General features: G+C 35.2%; 1 pseudogene; it reads right to left on the minus strand.

The window, feature by feature from the left end:
* Nucleotides 1-407: 407 nt before the first annotated feature.
* Nucleotides 408-22,037, minus strand: part of LOC114620715 — a 111,571-nt pseudogene continuing 89,941 nt past the window's right edge.

Genomic DNA, 22,037 nt, shown 5'->3' on the forward strand with positions numbered 1-22,037 from the left:
CAAAGTTGATCTGAAAGAGTAAATGAAAGAACTGATACAGGATAATTACTGAGGGAAGAGAGGCCATAAATACAGAAGAGATGGTTTTAGAGAAGAAACAAAAGTGAGATTTGATGTTTTAATCTCAAAATAAGATGAAACAATTCAAGGTGTGATGATACTTGCTTGTCATCTCAGCTTAGAATAGTCAATTCAAGGGATTCATTGTCCTTAATGATCAAATAAATCAACTAGCTTACATTTCTTATTAATAATTTTATTTGTTGACGTTTCAAATGATATCCCTCTTCCTGCTCTCCTCTCTACAAACCCTACATCCTATCTCCCTTCTCCCCTCTCCCCTTTGCCTCTATGAGGGTGTTCCTCCACCCACTCACTCACTCCTGCCTCACTGCTCTAATATCCCTCTACTCTGGGGCATCAAGCCTCCACAGTACCAAATGTCTCCCTTCCCACTGAAGCCAGATAAGGCTATCCTCTGCTACATATTTATCTGGCTCCATCGATTCCTCCAAGTATACTCTTTGCTTAGAGGTTTAGTACTTGAGAACTCTGGGTGGTCAGTATAGTTGATATTGTTCTTCCTATGGGGTTGCAATCCCCTTCAGTTCCTTCAGTATTTCTCCAAGCTCTTTCATTGAGGTTACCAGGCTCAATCTTATGGTTGGCTGTGAGTATGTGCATCTGTATTAGTCAGGTGCTAGTAGAACCTCTCAGGAAACAGCCATACCATGCTCCTGTCAGCAAGTGCTTCTTGGCATCAATAATAGTGTCTGTGTTTGGTGTCTGCAGATAGGATGGATCCCTAGTTGGGGAGATCTCTGTATGGCTTTTCCTTCAGTCTCTCTTCCGTTTTTTATCCATCTTTCCTTTGGATAAGAACATTTCTGTTAAAAATTTTGAGATGGTTAGGTGGCTCCTTCCCTCAACTGGGCACCATGCCTATTTACAGGAGGTGGTCTCTATAGGTTGTGTTGTTGAAGTAATTATTTAAAACGACCGCTGGTCATGCCTACTATCTAAGCTGCAGTGACTCTGCCTACCTCAGCCGGCATGTCCATGGCCAGAGGCCACTTATGTGCTGCAGCTAGAAACGGCTAGCCAGAAACACCAGCCCTGCCACCCACAAGACGCCAGCGTGGGAGATGGCTTTGCCAATCTTCCATGCTGCCTCTTCAAGGCTGGGCATTGCTTAAGAAAATGATACTCTAATGCTTAAAGATTAATCAAAGCTTAATATGTTTGGTAATGCTCGAAAACAATATGTCCATATAAAGAGAGTTGTTTCTCAATTAGCTAACCTAAATAAAAGTTGTTACCTACTACTGCTCTCCATACCTGCCTGGCTCTCCATCGCTCCTATATCTGCTCTCTCTAGCTCCTCCTCTTCCTTTTCCTCTTTCTCTCTTTACTCCTCCCACCCAAGCTCCTCCTACATTGTATCTCCTCTTTGTTGGGTATTTCAGCTAAAGTCAACCATGTTAGGTCCTGAATGCCTCCTACTTCCCTTGTGTCTGGGACTTTCTAGTGGCTACCCTCAGTTCTCCATACCCCACTTCTACATGTTTCTATTCAATTTCCTGACCCTCTGTATTTCTCTGCTGTCCCTAACATTTTAAGTCACAGACATGCAAAAGATCCAAATTCAATAACCAAATTGACCTTAACCAAGGAATGATATGCCAAATTGACTTCCTGCCTCCACACATAATCACACACATATGCACATGTATGTATGTACACACACACACACATGCTCACACTCATGCACACTCCCATTCAGAGTAAGAGTGAAAGATACAACACATGAACCCAGTTAAGCAAGCAGCAACATGCTCGTACAAACAAATTACTGATTTATAGCACCAAGACAAGATAATTTGCGATCCTGTCAATTCTACTTTTGAAATATATACAGACTTCAGAATAATTGAATCTTAATTGATATTTTCTGGGTGAACATAACAATAAAAAAAAAACATTTCCAGATGATTCTGGAACTGGAGAAATTTACAAAATAGTAAGATTTAATATCACAGATGCAAAATAAATAAAGCAAAAAGGAATAGTGAAGGGTCATAGGATAAAAGAAAGGCATGTCAATAAGCTGTGATTTCTGTGCCAATGAATAAGCAGTTAAATATAGGGAAAACATTATAAATGTATAAAATGTGTACCATGATGCAAAGTAAACAGGTCTGTCACTCAAATATTATGGTTTGTGATGTTGCAGTGTACTTAAGAGTGACTAAAACACATTCTCCTAACTTGGGTTTCATTGAATCTTATTCTATACAATACTTAGAAATTAATATAAGTCAACCATTGTGACATATGCTTGCATCCTAGCACTCATTAGGTGGAGAAAGAAAAAAATCTTGGTTCTTGTTCATAAAATATGTTCTGTAAAATCTTTGGAAGTATACTCAGATATTTTGATCATCCTGATAAGCCCTGTATTTATTATTTATTATGATGTATTTATTTATACATCCATGAATTAATCGATCTGTGTTTCCATCTAAAATCAATGAGTGTTTCCATTATCTTTATGTGATATTTGACAATAGAGGTAGTAAATTTTCTACGTATAAATGATAAGTATATTGATGAGTCTGTAATTCTTTGCTTGAAATCTACTAAACTTCCTTTGATCTTCTAAAAACTTTTCTCTCTCAATACAGGAGCATGAATATTATACAAAGGTATTTCACCACCATTTGTTTCCATCCTAAAACTCACTGGTAAAGCCCTTTTAAATGGGCTTTTGATATTACATGCTAGGGATATCTTTTCTAATGATCTCAAATTTGGCTTTAGTATCTCCTATATGCTTTTATTCTCTACAGAAATTCTACCAATAAGCTTATTTTATTACAACTACTGTTTTGTTTGGCTAGGATTTCACAGGCTTTGGAGAGTATCTACTACCATAAACATGTCTGTATGGCCAAAAGCTGTATAGTACTAGAATGTGCATATATTGCATAGACATTGCAGAGCATAACAGTGTAGTTTTCATTTTGTATGTTCAGGATTAATCACATTTACCCAAAGTAAAACACCACAATTATCATTTCTGATGGTTATCAAACTTTAATGTTTTCTCACAAATCATTTGACAATCTTCCATTAAAAAACCTGCTTTGGGGCCTTGGATTTCATCTACCTTTCTCTTTTGAGAGTTAAACATTTTATATTGCTTTTTATATCATCTGGTAATTTTAGAATCTCACTAAATGTGATAAGAATAAGAGTGGAGGGTCAGACCCGGGTGCCACACAATTTAAATCCTAGCTCTCTGGAGGCAGCAGAAGGCACGTATCTGTTAACTGTAAGTTCAAGTGCAGCCTGGCCTACAAAGATTTGAAAGCTAGCTAGAGCTACATAATAATACCAGGTAACAAAAAAGTCAATTAAAAAGTGCTACAATTAGACAAAACTCCAATTATTTATTTCTTAGGATCAAATGAGTTTTACAAGCAAGGGCTTTAAGGGAAATCACTTCATTACTAATGACAATAGAGTCTATAGTTGCTAAAATTATCTATGTTTCCTATCTGCACAATTTATGATATATGAAGTTCATTAAGTCATTTTAAAGTAAAGTTCTGGCTTCATACAGAAAGAACTAAAACTTCTAATTACAGCTTAGGCAACAGATCAGTCAGAACATCTATCCTTAGTACTTGGCAGTCTACAAACACTAGTGCACTATCATTGTGCAATTTGAAACACTCAGAATTATTTTTATATAAAATTCCTTTGTATTGCCAACTTATGATGACTCAGAGCTACCCTGTCATCAAATTTCATGCTTTGTAATTACTAAACATAACAGGTAGCTATGTTATTCTGTCTAGTCTGGAAACACTCTGTTGTAGATTATACTTATCAAAGAACAGAAGCTCTAAATTTAATTCATTTGTCACCCACTGGTGCACAGTTGTGCAGATTGGAGAAAATCATCAACTGTTTTCTGCATTTACTTATGAGCACTTATAGTAAAGGAACATCATTTAGGAAAAGTATTCTACAGTGGCATGACTCATTCAAGAAAATTATACCATGATATACTGTCCCTAGCAAAATCCTTACTTCTTCTGCTTTGAAGCTTATTTAGAAAGTCTAAAAATCTCTGCAATGTTATCCTGTCTGAAGCATTACTACCAATTTCTTCATGATTTCATAGGATCTGGATAGTTTTTTGAGTTGAAGTATGAATCATTTCCATCTCAAGATGAAAACCCTGCATGACCTTTGCTAGGATGCTAAAACTAGAACACACTACTTTGTATTCAGGTGACACCTCAAATATATTTACTTTTCTATGAATGGATGAGCTCATTTCCTCATTTCACTGTAATTATTATGAACTTTTTGCACAATCAAATCTCTCAGTGATTGCAATTTGATGAAGCAAAATGTCAGAAATATTAAATCAAGTCAAATTGTCACACCTTAGGAAAAAATATATATGCATAAACCCCTTTTCTCTCTAGACCCCATATTTGTAGGTTGATAAATCAAGGCTTCTAGAAAAAAATATGTTATTTCTTAAACCATGGTTGATGGATGCAGATGAGATCATACACTCTGTCTTTTCAAAGCCTTTGCGAAAGCAATTGTCCTCATCACATCTATGAATATGCAAGCCTAGCTTGAGGATGAGCTATAGCAGTTATTCACCAGTTATAAATCACTACAAATCTGAATAGAATGTCTCATGGTCATGTAGAAGGTGACTAGACAGGAATCTGATCCCTCTACAATTACTAAGGTCTGTGGCAATCTGTTCCCTCAGGTGACATTTATATAAGAAACTACAACTCTGCTAATGCTTTCTGTCAGAATGTCTGAATACAGGTGCTCCTTCTGTTTCTCTTAATTCAATTTGTCTTTAATGCTTCACTGTTATAATCACTTGTGTCATCTACAACAAGGAAGTGGAATTATGGATTCTAGTTATTTCCAGTTATTTTTAATTAACTTTTAAAATTGAATGTAAACATTATTATTTTATATATGGTGGATTAGCATATTTCAATTTATGTATATATTATGTAATTCTAAAATGAAATTAAACAGAAATGTCTCTCCAAATGCTTATCATTTCTTTATGATCCAAACTATTCCAAACTTTATTCCTTAGCTCTTGAAACATGTAGTACTTTACTTCTATGCAAAGTAGTACTTACCCACTGGGCACTCATACACTAGGCTATTTTCAATTTGTCTAATTGTAACCTACACCTTGAGTCCTAATATGACTTTTCCATTGGTGTTTTACTAAAATCAGAGAAAATATCTACATAGCTCACAGGATTTCTTCCTAATTTCATCAGTAGATGAAGCCTTAAATAGTAATCTATTGCCTCTTTTGTTCTTATGATAATAGTTCATAAATTCTACTGCATTCATTTTTTTTTGTTGTTACCAAGGAGTTAACACTTGAACAATATATCTATATCAATTGCACATCTTCATCCCCCTGACAACTTCTCCTATGTCTCTCACCTCTCAAAGTTATAACATATTCTTAATTGCTATTTTTATTAAATATATACATTTGTGTATTACAAATATATTTAAGCTAATATAAAAAGATTAACACAAAAAATAATTATTTAGAAAGTGATATATTTCAGCAGTAGAAAAAATGGTTTACATCACTCAATGTTTGATACTAATGCTAAAAAGTTTAATAAATTAACATTTAAATATGTCATGCAATAGTAATATAAATAATATACTATTATATATATATAATTTTTATACCATCTGGGTTTATGTACAGAAACTTTGATTATTATATTCAGAAAGGCAAGAGGAATAACATGAACACAAACCCATTTATTTCAGACGCTGGGCTGTAATCCCAGACCTTGTAATCCCAGATATTGGAAAGCTGCAACAGAAGATGAGGAGTCCTGGTCATCTGTTGTTATGTGGCAAGTTTTGCCTAGGTGATGTTACAGGTGATACTGTCTCATAACAACAAAACAAACAAATCCGTGAAATCTCCAACTTCAGTCAAATGTATACACTGAAAAATACAGTTACATGTTAATTCATCCTTTACCTAAAATTTCACTTAACCCAAATCTTTCCTCATTCTGTTATCTAGGAAATATTGATTGGACTTTATGGACACTAACTTGTTTCCATATTCAGTGAAAATAATAGCATTTGATTACTGAAAATCTTGGGATTTACAAGTTTTTCTTTGATAGTAAAAGCACTTCCTGTCTCCTGTCTTATCCTATGGTTTAATATACTTTTAAAATAATTAAATTTTGTTGCTTTTAAACACTAAAATTTTTTCACTAACCAAAATGAAATAGTATAAATTTTTCTTAAATATTCCTTTAAATAAGTGTATTTTATGAGATTAACAGAAGTATGAAATATATAATAGAATCTGTTTATGAGATCTTCGTTGTCCCTATATTTTTCTCATTATGTGCAGTGTCTGGTGACAATTGCTTCATAATTCTTTTAAGAAATGCTTATACCCACCCTTCTCATAATATATAAACTGTTTTATTATAAACTACTTTATGTCCATATGTCTAGAAAGAGATTTCCATTCCATTTTACCCTTGTTATATTTCCATGGAAATGTGAGAATTTAATGCCTCTTCTGATGCTAAGGAATATCTCCATATTGTCTTTCTTCTGTATTTCAAGAGCCACTTCTATTTTATACATGGAGGCACTTACTTCTTAGTTATTTATTTCAGTATTTGTTTAACAATTATTCTTCTGTTATAGAATTTGACTTTCCTTTACCATGCAGAATAAAAGATGTTATTAGAAAGGTTTTCCTGAATCAACTTCAGTTAATAATGCATTTTCCCTTTGTACTGGCATTTTTTGAGGAGGGTATTTCATATTTCACTGTAAAAGGCATGTTCTTTCAAACAGTGGCAGTAAATATTACTTGATTTGTTCAAAAGAAAGGAATTGGCAAAAGTTAAGCTTTTAAAATATAAAAAATTGTCCTCATTTTCATGTCACAGAAAATTAGGTGTAGAAATTATAGAGATTTTCACTGACTCACAAGAAATACTTAGTGCCCTTTTTCTTCTTACTTCAGTAACCACCATGTTTGCTGATTACTAATATCTTGAAATGAAATGTAACTTTTGAATTTTAATGAGACAGGTAATTAAGCCAACTTCAAATGTAACTTTGTACTCCCAAAGTCTTATATTTGGGAGAAAATTCCTTAGTTATACATTAATCAGACTTATTAATCAGACTAGTTAACTAACTAGCCAAAACATGTTTTCTTTTCTTTGCTTAGTATTTCACAAAACTTCAAGCAATTAGCTTTTAGTTAAGAAGAACACATGTGGAAGTTAGCTATCACTGCTGTACTAATGACATGCTTTCTCAGGACCAGAACAAGGGCAAAGATCTGAGAGCTGGAGGGAGAACAATAAGTATTTCCTAATTAGTAGGGAAATTCTGCTTGCACAATAATGTCAGTAAAATCTAAACATAATCCACCAACCCACACTACCACCAACCCACACTTCAAATGGACCGATTTCAGTTTCTCTTCTTTAGTAACCTTAGACCTTCCACCTTTTATCTGTTCTACTCCTTAGTATTATATGTGTTCCTATGTCACTCTTTCTGTTACCTTTGTCTCTACTTTCACTTCTTTTAATATATTTCTATTCTAAATGATATCACAACAACTAAAAATAAATTGTCTATGACAATTTAATTCAAAAATTGAAATTATATTTAAAGGATATGTGTTTATTTGAGTTATATTACTGTGTTAAAATACAAAAAATAAAGGTGCATACTGAAGAAAGGGTTTATTGTAGATGAATATTTCACATTGCAGGCCATCATTGTAGGAGAGTCATAGTGGTGGAGGCTTGACAAATCATATTCACATCACATCCACAGTCAATGTCAAAAAGAGTGAATTTATATACATATAGTACTCAGCTAGATTTCTCCTGTATTGTATAGTCTGGCCCCAAATCTGGGAATGGGGCACTCCAGTTTCTGGCAGAACCTTCATATTCAAATTTAAGTAAAGAATATAATCTCTAATAGATAGGGTCACTGGTCAACCTTATGTAGAAAATTCATAACTTATTCTTTTAGGTAATTCTTGATTGTTTTCACCTTATCAATTAGAATAACTATTATAGGTGGAGAAAGTCTTTATTGTCACATGATACACAAAAATTAATGTATTTATTCTTAATGGTAATATGGAAAATGTACTTCATTGTAAATCTAATTCTCTAAATTGACTAATTTTGCTTCAAAATTCAAATTACAAGGAGATATTAAATAAAAAGTTAATCTTCTTTCGTAGGGCATACTGTTCATAAATATAAGATCATGCTGTCCCAGATTTTAAGCTCTGGATTTATAGGTTGTACTTTAGCACCTTTAATAAAAACATTTTAACCATTTGAAGTCATTATTATGTCAAGGTGTTTAAATTTAAAGTTGAATATAAATAATATTTCCCATAAATTCATCAACCCAAAAATAACTGTTTTAAGACAGAAGTGTTATTAATAGATTAACATTCTATTATAGACTCTGTGGTAAAAAATGTCAGAAACATCAGTTTGAAATTCTAGAATAAATAAGACACTGACTTTTGGAGTTGAGAGGAAATTAAATACCACCTTTTTGTGTACACACAAATAAGAAAAAAAGGTGCTCTTTGCAGAGAGTAGAAATTGTCAGGACAAGTTGTCTATGCTCTATTTCTTCTATGTTGCAATGAAAAGTGAACAGTCCTACTGGAAAGTTTTACTGAGCACACAGTCGATGAAACACCCATTGTTGATGGTGATCATTTAGCACCAAAAATTAGAGGACTAATATTAAAATGGACATTTAAAATATGAGCTCTACAATATAAAGCAACTAAAATTCATTCTATAAATTTTTGAGATAATTGTGATATATATTATTACTTTATAACCTTGCTGTATGGATTGTAGTTTAATTTACAAAGCAAAATCAAATTGAGAAGCTATATTATAAGACTAAGTTTTTAGACAGAATTCTTCTCTTAGAGGAGAAAATCCAAAGCAATACAGTTTCTTAATAATAGCTACTGTATTAAAGAATCATAGTGGTCTCAATTATTAGGGGCCAAAGTTGCAATGCAAGAAGTAAGTGTGGAACATGCTAAATTTACTTATATTCACAAGTGTAAAGTTTTATTTCTAACTGAAAGGCAATTTAAAGAGTAATGCTCCTGCTTTTCAAAAGATAACCATTTAGAGCAATGTTAATTATTCTTCTATTGAATGTCATCAATACCAAAATCAGGTTGCTCAAGGACACCAGTGGAGGAAATAGAAACAGTTAAGCAATTAATCTGACTTTCTTCTCATTAAGTGCCTATAATTACATTTTCAGAATTAAATGCATTGATGTGAGGGTCACGCCATTTCACATTTGATAGTGAAAGTGACTCTTTCTTTTCAGAAGATGTAAACTCTTCTTAGTGTAGATTAACATGCTCTGTAAAATTTCAACTGAAATAATTATGAAAATGGTTGTCTCTCAAACTGCGAACTTTAGTGACTGATGAACTTCTGTATTCTCTGAAATAACTAATTGCACTTATACTTATAAGTATCTAAAATCAACATTCAAGACATTGTTTATGTTAATGGATTAGGATATATCTACAAACATATTCATAAGTCTCAAATAACTGCCACAAATCTAGTACAATAATATATATGGAAGATAGCTAATTTGACATATTTGCACCCATGTGTACAAAATTAAATTCTTGGTTTCTTTTAATTCTTCCTAAGCATCTTACTACTTTTAACCTTGACAATCATTAAAACAAGATCACAAAACTGTGACTAGTACTTTACAGATAAGACTTGCTCAAGGACAGTTAGAAATCCCTCAGAGTTTTTTGTTTATTTGTTTGTTTTGTTTTTCTTTTTTGTTTGTTTGTTATTACCTCACACTGAGATGTCATTCCTATTGCTATCCAATGGTTCTATAATAAAGATCCTGCCATACAGACAACAAGAACCTCATCATTATAAAAACAGTTCAAAAACATTTATAGTGTGGTATTGAGAACTGGCTCTATAGATGGTAAAACAGAAATGAATTATTTTCATTGTCTCTGTATCACTCACCTATAGAAGGAATTTCAACATGTTGAAAATAATTTCAATGACCAGGGAAAAGTTGGTATTTAAAAACAATGCTTAATACTGATACTTAGAGGTAATGAAGTTTATCACAAAATTCCTGGAATATTGCCAAAAGAGAGACCTTAAGCCTGATAATTGTCTCCCATATCTTTATCAGTCCATCAAAATAACAAGTTTCTATTCTAAGGAAAAAGCTGGTAATTTCACTTGATGATGGGTTTTTCCACATTACAGCATTATTCAAAGAGTGAGAACAAAACAAAATGGTAAAAAAGCAATAAACTATAGAGGAACAATATTAGTAAGTATAATATAAAGAGGGTTATATTCATGCTTCCACAGAAATTCATCTCACATCTCATAATGCTGATGTTTGCATTATGCCAGCTGGAATTTCTTCACAAATTGCTTTGTCTTTAACATATTAGAATAATGATACTGACTGAATGCAAGCTGTTTCATGCAGGACATACAAAGCAGAAACATTCAAACTATACAAACCAAACCGGTGGCTGGTAGATTAACCTGTAAGTAACACAATGTAAGGTTGCTCTATGACATTGATGGAAGAGATTGCTTATTGATAGGGATAATCACTAGAAATGTGAAGATGAAAATGCATGTGGAAGAGAAACAGAAAAGCTATCATTAGATTCCCATCATCAAACCATTTGACATATGATATTTATACATACCACCTTTTATAAAAACAACTGAAAGAAAAGAATTTTCCATTCATAAATAGGTGAAAATTGATACACTTGACAATAGTTATAACATTGTCCCAAATACCTAGCACAGTTTTAAAAATTAATGAAAAGATCAAGTAGCAATTACAAATCCCATGGAAAAATCTTCATAAGGCAATATTTTTTTTTTATAATTTTAACGTGTCACTAATGAACTTTTGTTTTTATTTTCACACTTCAAGTAGTGTTAACTGTGTGGTTAAAACTACTTTACTTATAATTTAAATGATAGCTCAAATAATTCCTAAGGCATTAAAATGATTGCTATAAACTTTTTCTAATGACCCTCTGTATATGCCTATCATAACCACACAAGTTATGCTGCCTGTAGCTTGATATTATGATCTGAAGACATTCAGAATAGGTATATATAATTTTATATACTGCAATGATTGGTTTGTGTGAGAAAGGGCTGAAATTCTCATATCTTTGAATGCTGTATTTCTGCTTTAGTGGAGCTTTTTGGGATGCATTAGGAGGTGGGACCTTGTTGGAGGAGGTATGATCTTGTTAAAGTAGTTATGTTACTAGGGTAGGGCTATGAGGTTTCTGGTCCATGTCAAGCTCAATGTTGCTTTTATGACCTGTTGTCCATAGATCCAGATGCAAAGCTCATAGCTTCTGCTCCAGAACCATGCCTATCTGCTTTCAACATGATGGCAATGGTCTAACCATCAAAAACTGTGATTAAGTCCAAACTAAATATTTTCTTAAGATGTTGACTTTGTCATACTGTTTGTTCACAGTAATAGAATAGCAACTAAGACATATTAAAGTAAGTTCACTTTGTTTCAAAGGTGACAGATATGATAATACAATCTTCCAGAAATAAAATAAAAGTTATCATGCTCTAACGAGCTGTAGATTGTTTGGTGTTGGTCTCATGCAACTATGTATTCAAAGTACTAGCCCTGAAGATCTTCTTGCCCCCATGAGCAGATCGTCAACTATGTAAGGTTTCCTCTAAATTTAAAACTATTTATTAAATAAAGGTGATTAAAAGCCAATTAGTGGGGAGAATAGAAGGAGGAGTGTTTCAGGTACCTGACTGGTAATGTCAAGTAGATATTTAAGAGGAGGAAGGAGAGAGGAGGGGAAGGAGAAGGAAGACAGAATATCTCCATTAGACATGATGGACCAGGAGCATATGCCCAAATGATATGGAAACTGAGGACAAGCTGATGAAACAGAAATAACTCAGGAAGACTCAAAATGCATGTACTTGGGGAACACAGCTGTGGAATTAACAGTATAATGGCAGAAAAAAATTAAATTAGGGGAAATTCCCCCAATAATGTACCAGAGCAGATTAAATAAATCTATAGGGCCCTGCCTCAGTTATTTGGGAGCTGTTGGTATTATATAACTAATAGAGTTGATTAAACTCCATTTGCTGTAGATGAGTCTTTTAATATGACATTATGAGTTGATAATAACTGGTGAAATGAACACAGAAAACTAGGATAAGGTATTTGTAACCTAGTGATAGTAAGCACCCAATGAGCAAAGTAGTCAAGGGACCACAGGAAAGAGAACATGCACACTTGAAGGATTATCTCCAACTATACTAAGCAGCTAGTTGACTGTAAGTATCAAACTACAGGACGAGAGTGGGCACAGAATTTCCTGAAGATGGACAGTCAAGAGGAAGTTTAATTAATGTAATTATCAAAGCAGTTTGATGTGAGACATACTAAAATCTGAGGAGGTACTAGTGTGGTGCAGAGAGACTCAAGAGAAATAGGAGAATAAGGTTTAAGAAGCATCTATTAAGTGATGAAATGTAGATGTATCATGGTAGCCTCCTACTTGTTATTGCTCACAGAAAAATAGAATTTATTCTCCTATTTCTGAGCAAGAGATTAGAAAATAAATTAAATATTTTTATTTATGTCCATTAGTTCGCTCTTTAAACTGTTGTTAGCATTGGTGTTGTTTCATGATTCTTATACTTACTTGTTCAAACCTAATTTCTTGTCATAATTATTATGTAGATAACCATTTTTGTCATGGCTGCTTTGAAGGAACATTCATTTGTATAGACAGCTTACGATATTATAAGCTTTCATATGGAAGTTGAAAACTGAGCAGTAGACTTAAAGGAAAAAAATATTTTCTTTTGCAAAACTTATACATTATTTACAGAATAATAAGACTTGGTAGTTAAAATGCATGGTGTGCTAAGGAGTACAAAGAGCAATGAAATATATTAAAGCAAAATGGACACGCTGTCACTTGTAAGGCATTCTTACTTTAAGTACTTTGTCCCATGGAGACAGCTCACTAGTCCCAACAGCACTACTTTGTTTTTATTTTCTTATATAAAATGTTTTAAAATGAAGTATAATTGTAATACTTCCCCATCATTTTCCCTCTTCTAACCCATGCTTTGCCCTATTTCCACCTTAAATTGATGATCTTTTTATTTCTGTTACACACAGACGCGCGCGCGCACACACACACACACACACACACACACAGACATTATAGTCAGTATAGAGTTGTTTATGCACATATGATTTCAGGGTACTTTTTTTATTCTATAGTCCCTGTAGTTTTTCATAGAGACAGTGATGTTTCAGAAAAGATGAGATGAGAAGCTGTGAACTGTAGATAAATCAGTGGGCCTAACAGCCACTGTCTAGAGGCAGCAGAACATCTGGTAGTATTCTTAAGCTGATCAAAGAAAGAAAGTGTCTATAGGTTATCAAGCCAAGACAGGGTGGAGTCACATAGGTAATGGAGGCCCTATTATTTGGAAGAACTATTAAGTGGACTTATATATAAAGAGGGATGTGGATCCAGCTGATATGAGGCTCTGACACATATATAGCAGAGGACTGCCTGCCTGGTCTGGCCTCAGTGAGAGAAGATGCACCTAACCCTACCAAGAAACCTAAGGCCCCAGGGAGTGGGGAGGTATGGTAGGGTGGGAGTGGAGTGTGGGGACATTCTCATGGAGACAGGAAATGAGGTATGGGATGAGGAACAGTCAGAGGGCAGACTGGGAAGGGAATAATGACTGAACTGTAGAAAAAGATTAATAATAATAAAAAAGAAAGGTGTAGATTCAGAAAAGAGGGTTATGTTAGAAATATGTCTGAAGAGTTGGGGTAGGAAAAAACATAACCAAGATATATATCACAAAAATATATTTTCTGGATTTCTTTTAGAAAAGAACAATTTTGGGTTAAAAAATTTGAAGATGAGTAGTTAGCCCCATGCCTGAATTGGGGGCCATAACCTCTATAGGAGGTAGTCACTTCAGGTTCCATTTCCCTACTGTTGGGCATTTTGGCTAAGGTTATCCCCACTGAGTCTTTGGAGCCTCTCACATTCCAGGTCTCTGGGACCATCTAGAGGTTCCCCTTTCCCCTACCCTACAGTGCTGAAGATTTCCATCAATTCTCCTGACACTCTGGACTTCTCTCCTGTTTCCTCCCATATCTGATCCCACCCCTATCATTTACCCTCCCTCTCACTTCTCCCACTCAGGTCTCACCCTCACTCTGCCTGCCTTCTGAGTGTTGTTGAGACTTGGGCCTTCCTTCTTGTTAAGCTTCACATGGTCTGTGGGTTTTATAATGGGTATTTTATTGGATATTTTCTTTATCTACATTTCAAATGTTATCCTCTTTCTTCGTTTCCCTCCAGAAACCTCCTATTCCATCTCCCCTCCCTCTGTTTCTATGAGGGTGCTCCCCCACTCATCCACCCACTTCTGCCTCCCTGCCCTGACATTCCCCTACACTGGGGCATCAAGCTTTCACAGGACCAAGGACCTCTCCATTTACTCATGCCCAACAAGTCTATCCTCTGCTACATGTGCAGCTAGAGCCATGGGTCTCTCCATGTATACTCCTTGGTTGGTGGTTTAGACCCTGGGAGCTCTGGGGTTTTGGTTGGTTGATATTGTTGTTCTTCCTATGGGGTTGCAAACCCCTTCAGCTCCTTCAGTTCTTTCTTTAACTCCTCCATTGGGGACCCCAGTGCTCAGTCCAATGGTTGGAGAGATGGCTCAGAGGTTAAGAACACTGATTGATCTTTCAGAGGCCCTTTGTTCAATACCCAGCAACCACCAATGGCCCACAAGCATCTGTAATGGGCTCCTATGCTCTCTCCTGGTGTGTCTGACATTTACAGGATATTTTCTAGTTATGTCTATTTGCCTGCCAAATCTGATCTCCATTGTGTAAATGAACCAAATTTTCTGAAACCATTCTTCGATTGAGGGACATCTGAGTTGTTTGCAGCTTTTGGTTATTGCAAATAAAGTTGCTATGAACTGGCGCAGAGAGTGAAATAAAGGCCATCCAGTGACCAGTCCAATTTGGACTTCTTCCCATGCTCAGCCACCAAACGCTAACACTATTACTGATGTGATGTTGTGCTTGTTGACAGGAGCCTAGCATAGTGTTCTCTGAGAGGCTCGACCAGCAGATGACTGATACAGATGCAGATACTTGCAGCCAATCATTGGACTGTGGTCTGAGATCCCTAAGAAAAAGGGGAAGAACTGAATGATCTGAAGGGGTAAGAACAATAGTCTTAACTACTAAGAACAATAGTCTCAACTAACTGGGACCTCTGGGAGCTCCCAGAGATTAAGCCACCAACCATGGGGCACACATGGGTTGGTCTGCAGTCCCTACACATATGTAGCAGAGGACTACCTCGTCTACACTCAATGAGAGAGGATATGCTTAATCCTGTAGAAACTTGATGCACCAGAGAATGGGGATGCTGTCAGGGATGAGGTGGGGATAAGAGTTGTACATAGTACTCTCTCGGAAGCAAATTGGAGGGGGGATGTGGTGCAGAACTAGGGGAGGGTGGACCATGTAGGAGGACAAACATTTTGAATGTTTTAAACAAAATAAAGTAATATATATATATATATATATATATATATATATATATATATATATATTCTGTAAAGGGAGAAAAAAACAAATAATCTCTTGGGAATCTATTATATATATAATCATTCTTTTAAATATATTTTATTTATTCTTTGAGACTGTCTTATATGCATACAACATATTGCAATCATTATCACGTTCATATTGCAATGTTTACTCCTTGTCTCTAGTACTGCTCACATACCTCATATCCCCCTCCCAGTTTCATGTGCTCACATAAGAAACAAATATTAAATTCCAGTCCATAGTCTCATAAATGGCACCTGGTCAGATATCAAAACAACTGTTCCTTTATGCTAACACAGCCAATTATGACTAAATATCACAAAGCATAGATCTTCACAATTTACTGCATTTGGTATCACGAGTGGATTCAACATTGTGTACATCTGATATAGAGGATGAACCCAACCATCATCTACTCACCTGTCCCTGGCCATTCGGCACACTATATTTATGAAGTATATGTTTCAAGTTAAATAAACTGATATTTAAAAATATATTTCTTAAATTTTAAACTCTAACTTTTGAAACATTTAAGTCAGAGACTTATGAATCTCTTTTCCTTAAGTATTTACACATAAATAAAAATTAGTTCATGTGCTTATACAAAGAAACATTAAAGCTCTATGAATTTTGTAGTAAACAATTTATCCAATTTTTGCAATACTTTTTATAGCCTTTTTCATTCTTATACTTTACCATAGCAAACAGAAAACTAAATAAATGCAATGTGCCTAATCATATGTGTTCTAAATTATGTTTACAAGCTTAGGATAATTTCTTAGTACTGTCTAAAGAAAGTATAAAAACTACAGCTGAATGCTTACAACATCAAGGGCAAAGTAAGAATACATGAATCTGTTTTAAAATTTGGTTGTTTTACTTAATTTTTAAAAAACTTTGTATTGGTTATTTTATCTATTTACATTTCAAATGTTATCCTTTTGCGAGTTTCTCCTCCCAAAACCCCCTATCCTACTCCCATTCCCTGCTTCTGTGAGGGTGCTCCCCCAAGCCACCCACCCACTCCAGCCTCATTGTCCTAACATTCACCTACGCTGGGGTATCAAGCCTTCACAGGACCAATGGCCTCTCCTCCCATTGATGCCAGATAAGCTCATCCTTTGCTACATATGCAGCAGGAGCCATGGATCTCTCCATGTGTACTCTTTGGTTGGTGGTTTAGTCCCTGGGAGCTATGTGGCGGGGGTCTGGTTGGTTGACATTATTGTTCTTCCTCTGGGGTTGCAAACTCCTCTAGCTCCTTCAGTCCTTCTCCTCATCCCTCCATTAGGGGTCTTCATTTCATCTAACTGCCTGAAACAATGTCAAAATATAAACAGTCTGTGTAGAATTTTTACACCCATTAGTATTATCATTTTGCTAATGCAAATTCATAAAATCTTTCACCTCCAAAGACTTCTGAAATTTAGTTAAGAACAGTGTATGATGACAAGGATAGGGTTAACAGAACAGGAAAAATAGCATCTGCGTTTCATATGAAATTAAGACTCTTACTGCAAGTGGCAACTTTAAACAAATTCATTTTGTATTGTTGTCAGAATAATTATCAATTTTTGCAATGAACATCTGAAAATTTTGCTTAGTGCTGTGTCTGAAGAAAAGTAAGCAAATGACTGCTGGATGTACTTTACTCCTCAGAGTTATGTAAATGCCATTGAATAGCAATGCTAAATAAACTATTTGAAAAAATAGTAAAGAGAGATAATGAGGAGAATGCTAGTATATCAGACCCATGGGTTGAAACAAATTAGGCATTGTTTATATGACTGCTGAAAAAAAATATTTATAAGCTTTTTTCCTTATTACTTGATAGCCATACATACCTCATAAAACAAATGTTTAGTGTTGTCTAATAAGTAGCACTCTCATAAACACAAAGATTCTGCCTCTATAATTGTCGATAGCTATTGGTCCCCCTTGTAAAATGATAATATACATGAAAAGTTAAGACTTAATGAAAGCTGCATTGTCTAATTTTAAACAAATTTGTTTTGACCTTGACTTTCCTAAGTCTGTAGAACTTTAAGAGAAGAAAGTTACTTCACATAAAAAAAGAATATTCCATTCTCTATCTACCCTACATCAGGCTTCAAACTACCTTGCTTCCTAAAAATACCCTTTTAGGTTTTATATAAAAGGAAGACAAATTGCACAGCTATTCCCTCATTAAAATTGTATGTTAAGAATTGTAATCCACGATTAAAATTACAATGAGAAAGTTTTACAGTTTGTTTGTTTGCTTGTTTGTTTATTTTATTCAATTTACATTCTGAAAGCTACCCCCTACCCGTTTCCCCCTCAAAAATTGGCCTTCATCCCCCTCCCATTCTCTTCTTATAGCATGATGTCCCCCTGGGTATGCCTCCTTCCTGGTACATCATGTCTCTGCAGAGATAGGCACATCTTCTCCCACTGAGGCAAGACAAGGCAGCCCCATTAGGGTAACATATTCCAGGCAACAGGTATAGGGGCAGCCCTTGCTCCAGTTGTTAGGGTATTTACTTGAAGATGGAGCTGCCCATATACTACATATGTATGGAATCCCTTGGTCTAGTCAGTGTATGATTTTTTTTTTTTTTTGTGGTGGTGTTGGTTCAGTCTCTGAGAGTCCCAAGATCCCAGGTCAGTTGACTCTGGTCTTTCTATAGAGTTCTTATCCCCTTTTTGACCCTCATTCCTAACTCCCAACTTTTACATAAGTTTTCTAGGATTTGGTCCAATATATGGCTCTGAGTATCTGCTTCAGTCATCTGTTGATTGGAGCCTCACAGAGGATAGTTATGTTAGGCTTCTGTCAACAAACATAATGGAGTATCAATAATAGTGTCAGAGATTGTTTCTTGCCCATGGAGTAAGTCTGAAGTTGGGCCAGTTATTGGTTGGCTATTTCCCCAGTCTCTGTTCCATCTTTATCACTGCATTTCTTGTAAACAGTGGAAATTTTGGGTCAAAATTGAGTGGGTGGTATTGCTGCCCTTATTACTCTGCTGAGGATTCTTTCTAGTTATAGGAGGAAGACTCTTCAGGTTCCGTCTCCCCATTGTTATGGGTCTCAGCTAAAGTCGACCACATAGACTTCTATGATCCTCCCAATCTCAGGTCTCCAACATTTCTTCCACATGCCACCATCACACTTTCCCCACCAACTTCAGGATTCTATTTATTCTCCTGGCGTTTCTGGCCCTCTCTTATGTCTTTTGCCACACATGATCCTGAATACTCTCATTCCCTTCCCTATCCCCTCTTCCACCCTGGTTCCTCACTTCATCTGCTTCATGTGCCTAAAGTAATCCCCCTTCTAAGTGATATTCAAGCATTCTTCTTGGGACTTTCTTCTTGTTTGGCTTCATTGGGTCTGTGGCATGTAGTGTGCATATCCTGTATTTTATGGCTAATAACTACTTATAAGTTAGTACATACCATGCATACCCTTTGAGTCTAGGATCCTACCTCAGGATGATATGTTCTACTTCCATCTACTTGACTGTAAAAACATGTTGTCCTTGTTTTTAATAGCTGAGTATTTCTTTGTATAAATGTTCCATCCAGCTTAGCATTGAATAGGGTTTGGGGAGATTACCTGAAAGAGAATGGGGGAAAACAGGCAAATGCAAAGAATGACAATTTGTCTATAGTCTGATCAAATTGTAATTTTTACTTTTTCACACAGGGATTATAAACACATAAAGGCAGGATGTGGGGAAGGGAATGACGCAGGAGCATAGGTATTCAGGGCGAGTACAGATGTCTTCCAGCACAGGGTATATGCTGGGAGCAGGTTCAGGGAACAAGTCACTATGACTCTGTCTATGAATCACTTGTCCTTATCTAAGTTGGTACTATCCACCAAGGCTACCTATCCACAAGGTCTATGACTATCCAGGCTGGTAAATTTCTACCAAGGCTACTTGTTTACAAGATCCTATAACCATCTGTTCACTGTTTTCCCATAGAGACCAAGACTTTGTGTTAGCAGGCTGACTTAGGCCTATGGTTGATTTTAGGCCTTCAGTGCATAAGCAAGGCTGCCTCTGACATATAAATGCACTACATTTTCTGTATCCATTCCTCCTCTGAGGGGCATATGGGAGAGGTGTTCCAGTTTCTGGCTATTATGAATAAATTTTCTATGAATATAATGGAACACCTGTCATTGTAGTATGATGGAGTAACTTTTGGGTATATGCCTAGAAGGAGTATAGCTAGATCTTTGGGTAGAACTATGTGGGTCCAATTTTCTCAGAAACCAGTAGATTTATTATCAGAGTGGCTGTAGAAGTTTGGACTTCCAACAGCAGTTGAGTAGTATTCCCTTTTCTCCATATCCTCACCACCATGTGTTGTTGGTTAAGTTTTTTATCTCAGCCATTCTTATGGGTGTAAGATGGAATTTCAGGGTCATTTTGATTTGCATTTCCTTGGTGAATAAGGAGGATAAACATTTCTTTAAGTGTTGCTCACCCATCCCAGATTCCTCTGTTTAGAATTCTGTTTAGCTCCTTATGTATTTTTAATTGGATTATTTGGTTTGTTGGTGTCTAACATCTTGAGATTTATATATTTTGGACATTAACCCTCTGCTGGAAGTAGGGTTGGTGAATTTTTTTTCCAATCTGTAGGCTGTCATTTTGTCCTATTGAGTATATTTTTTCTTACAGAAGCTTTTCAGTTTCAAGAGGTCCCATTTATTAATTGTTGATCTTAGAGCCTGAACCATTGGTGTTCTCTTCAGGAAATTTACTGCTGTACCAGTTTTTTCAAGGCTATTTCCCACTTCCCCTACTATCAGATTTAGTGCTTCCAGTTTTATGTTGAGGTCTTTGATAGACTTGGACTTGAGTTTGGTGCAGGTTGAAAATATGGATCTGTTTTTATTCTTTTACATGCAGACATCCAGTTGGATCAGTACCATTTGTTGAAGCTGCTTTCATTTTCCATTGCATTATTTTTTGCTTCTTTGTCAAAAACAAGTATGTGTATATATTTGGGCTTATTTCTGAGTCTTTAAGTCTATTACATTGATCAACCTATCTGTTTCTATACAATACCCTGTAGATTATTATTAATATTGTTCTGTAGTACAGCTTAAACCATGGATGCTGATACCTCCAGAAGTTCTTTATTATCCAGGATGGTTTTAGTTAATTTGGAATTTTCTTTTTCCAGATCAAGTTGAGAATTGCTCTTTCTAGTTCTCTAAAAAGTTGTGTTGGAATATTGATAGAAATTGTGTTAAATATGTAGATTGCCTTTGGTAAGATGGCCATTTTCAGTATGTTAATCCTACCAATCCATTAGCATGGAGATCTTTCCATCAACAGATGTCTTCTTCAATTTCTTTTTCTCAGAGACTTGAAATTCTTATCATATATGTCTTTCCCCATTTGGATAAAGTTATATGAAGGTATTCTATATTATTTGTGGCATTGTGAAATGTGTTGTTTCCTTAGTTTCTTTCTAGGCCCATTTACCATTTATATAAAAGAAGGCTACTAATTTTTGCTTTTATAGTTAATTTTGTATCCAGTCACATTGCTGAAGCAATTTATCAGGTGTAGGCTTTCTGTGGTTCAATTTTTGGTGTTGATTAAGTACACTACAGTATTATCTTCAAGTAGCAATACTTGGACATCTTCCTTCCCAATTTGTGTCCCCTTGTTCTCCCATTTTTCTGTTTTATTGCTCTAGCTAAAATTTCAAGTACAATACTGAATAGGCAGAGTGAGAGTAGACAGCATTTTTTGTCCCTGATTGTAATGAAATTGCTTTAAGTTTCTCTCCATTTAATTTGATATTGGCTATTGGTTTGCTGTATATTGCTTTTTTTTTTTAATATTAGGTATGGGCATTTTATCTCTGATCTCTGTAAGACTTTCAAAATGAAGAGAGTTAGATTTTTGTCAAAGGCTTTCTCAATATCTAATGAAACACTCATTTGATTTTTTTCCTTTTCAGTTTGTTTACATGGTAAATCGTGCTGATGGGTTTTTGTATATTGACACATTCATGTATCTTTGGGATGAATCTTACTTGATTATGGTGAATGATAGTTTTGATGTGGTTTTGGATTTATTTTTTATTTTATTGTCAATGTTTTATTGTCATATTTTTATGTCAATGTTCATAATAGAAACTGGTCTGAAATTGTTGATCTT

The sequence above is a fragment of the Grammomys surdaster genome, unplaced genomic scaffold (genome assembly GCF_004785775.1).
Source record: "Grammomys surdaster isolate TR1022 unplaced genomic scaffold, NIH_TR_1.0 170, whole genome shotgun sequence".
NCBI lineage: Eukaryota > Metazoa > Chordata > Mammalia > Rodentia > Muridae > Grammomys > Grammomys surdaster.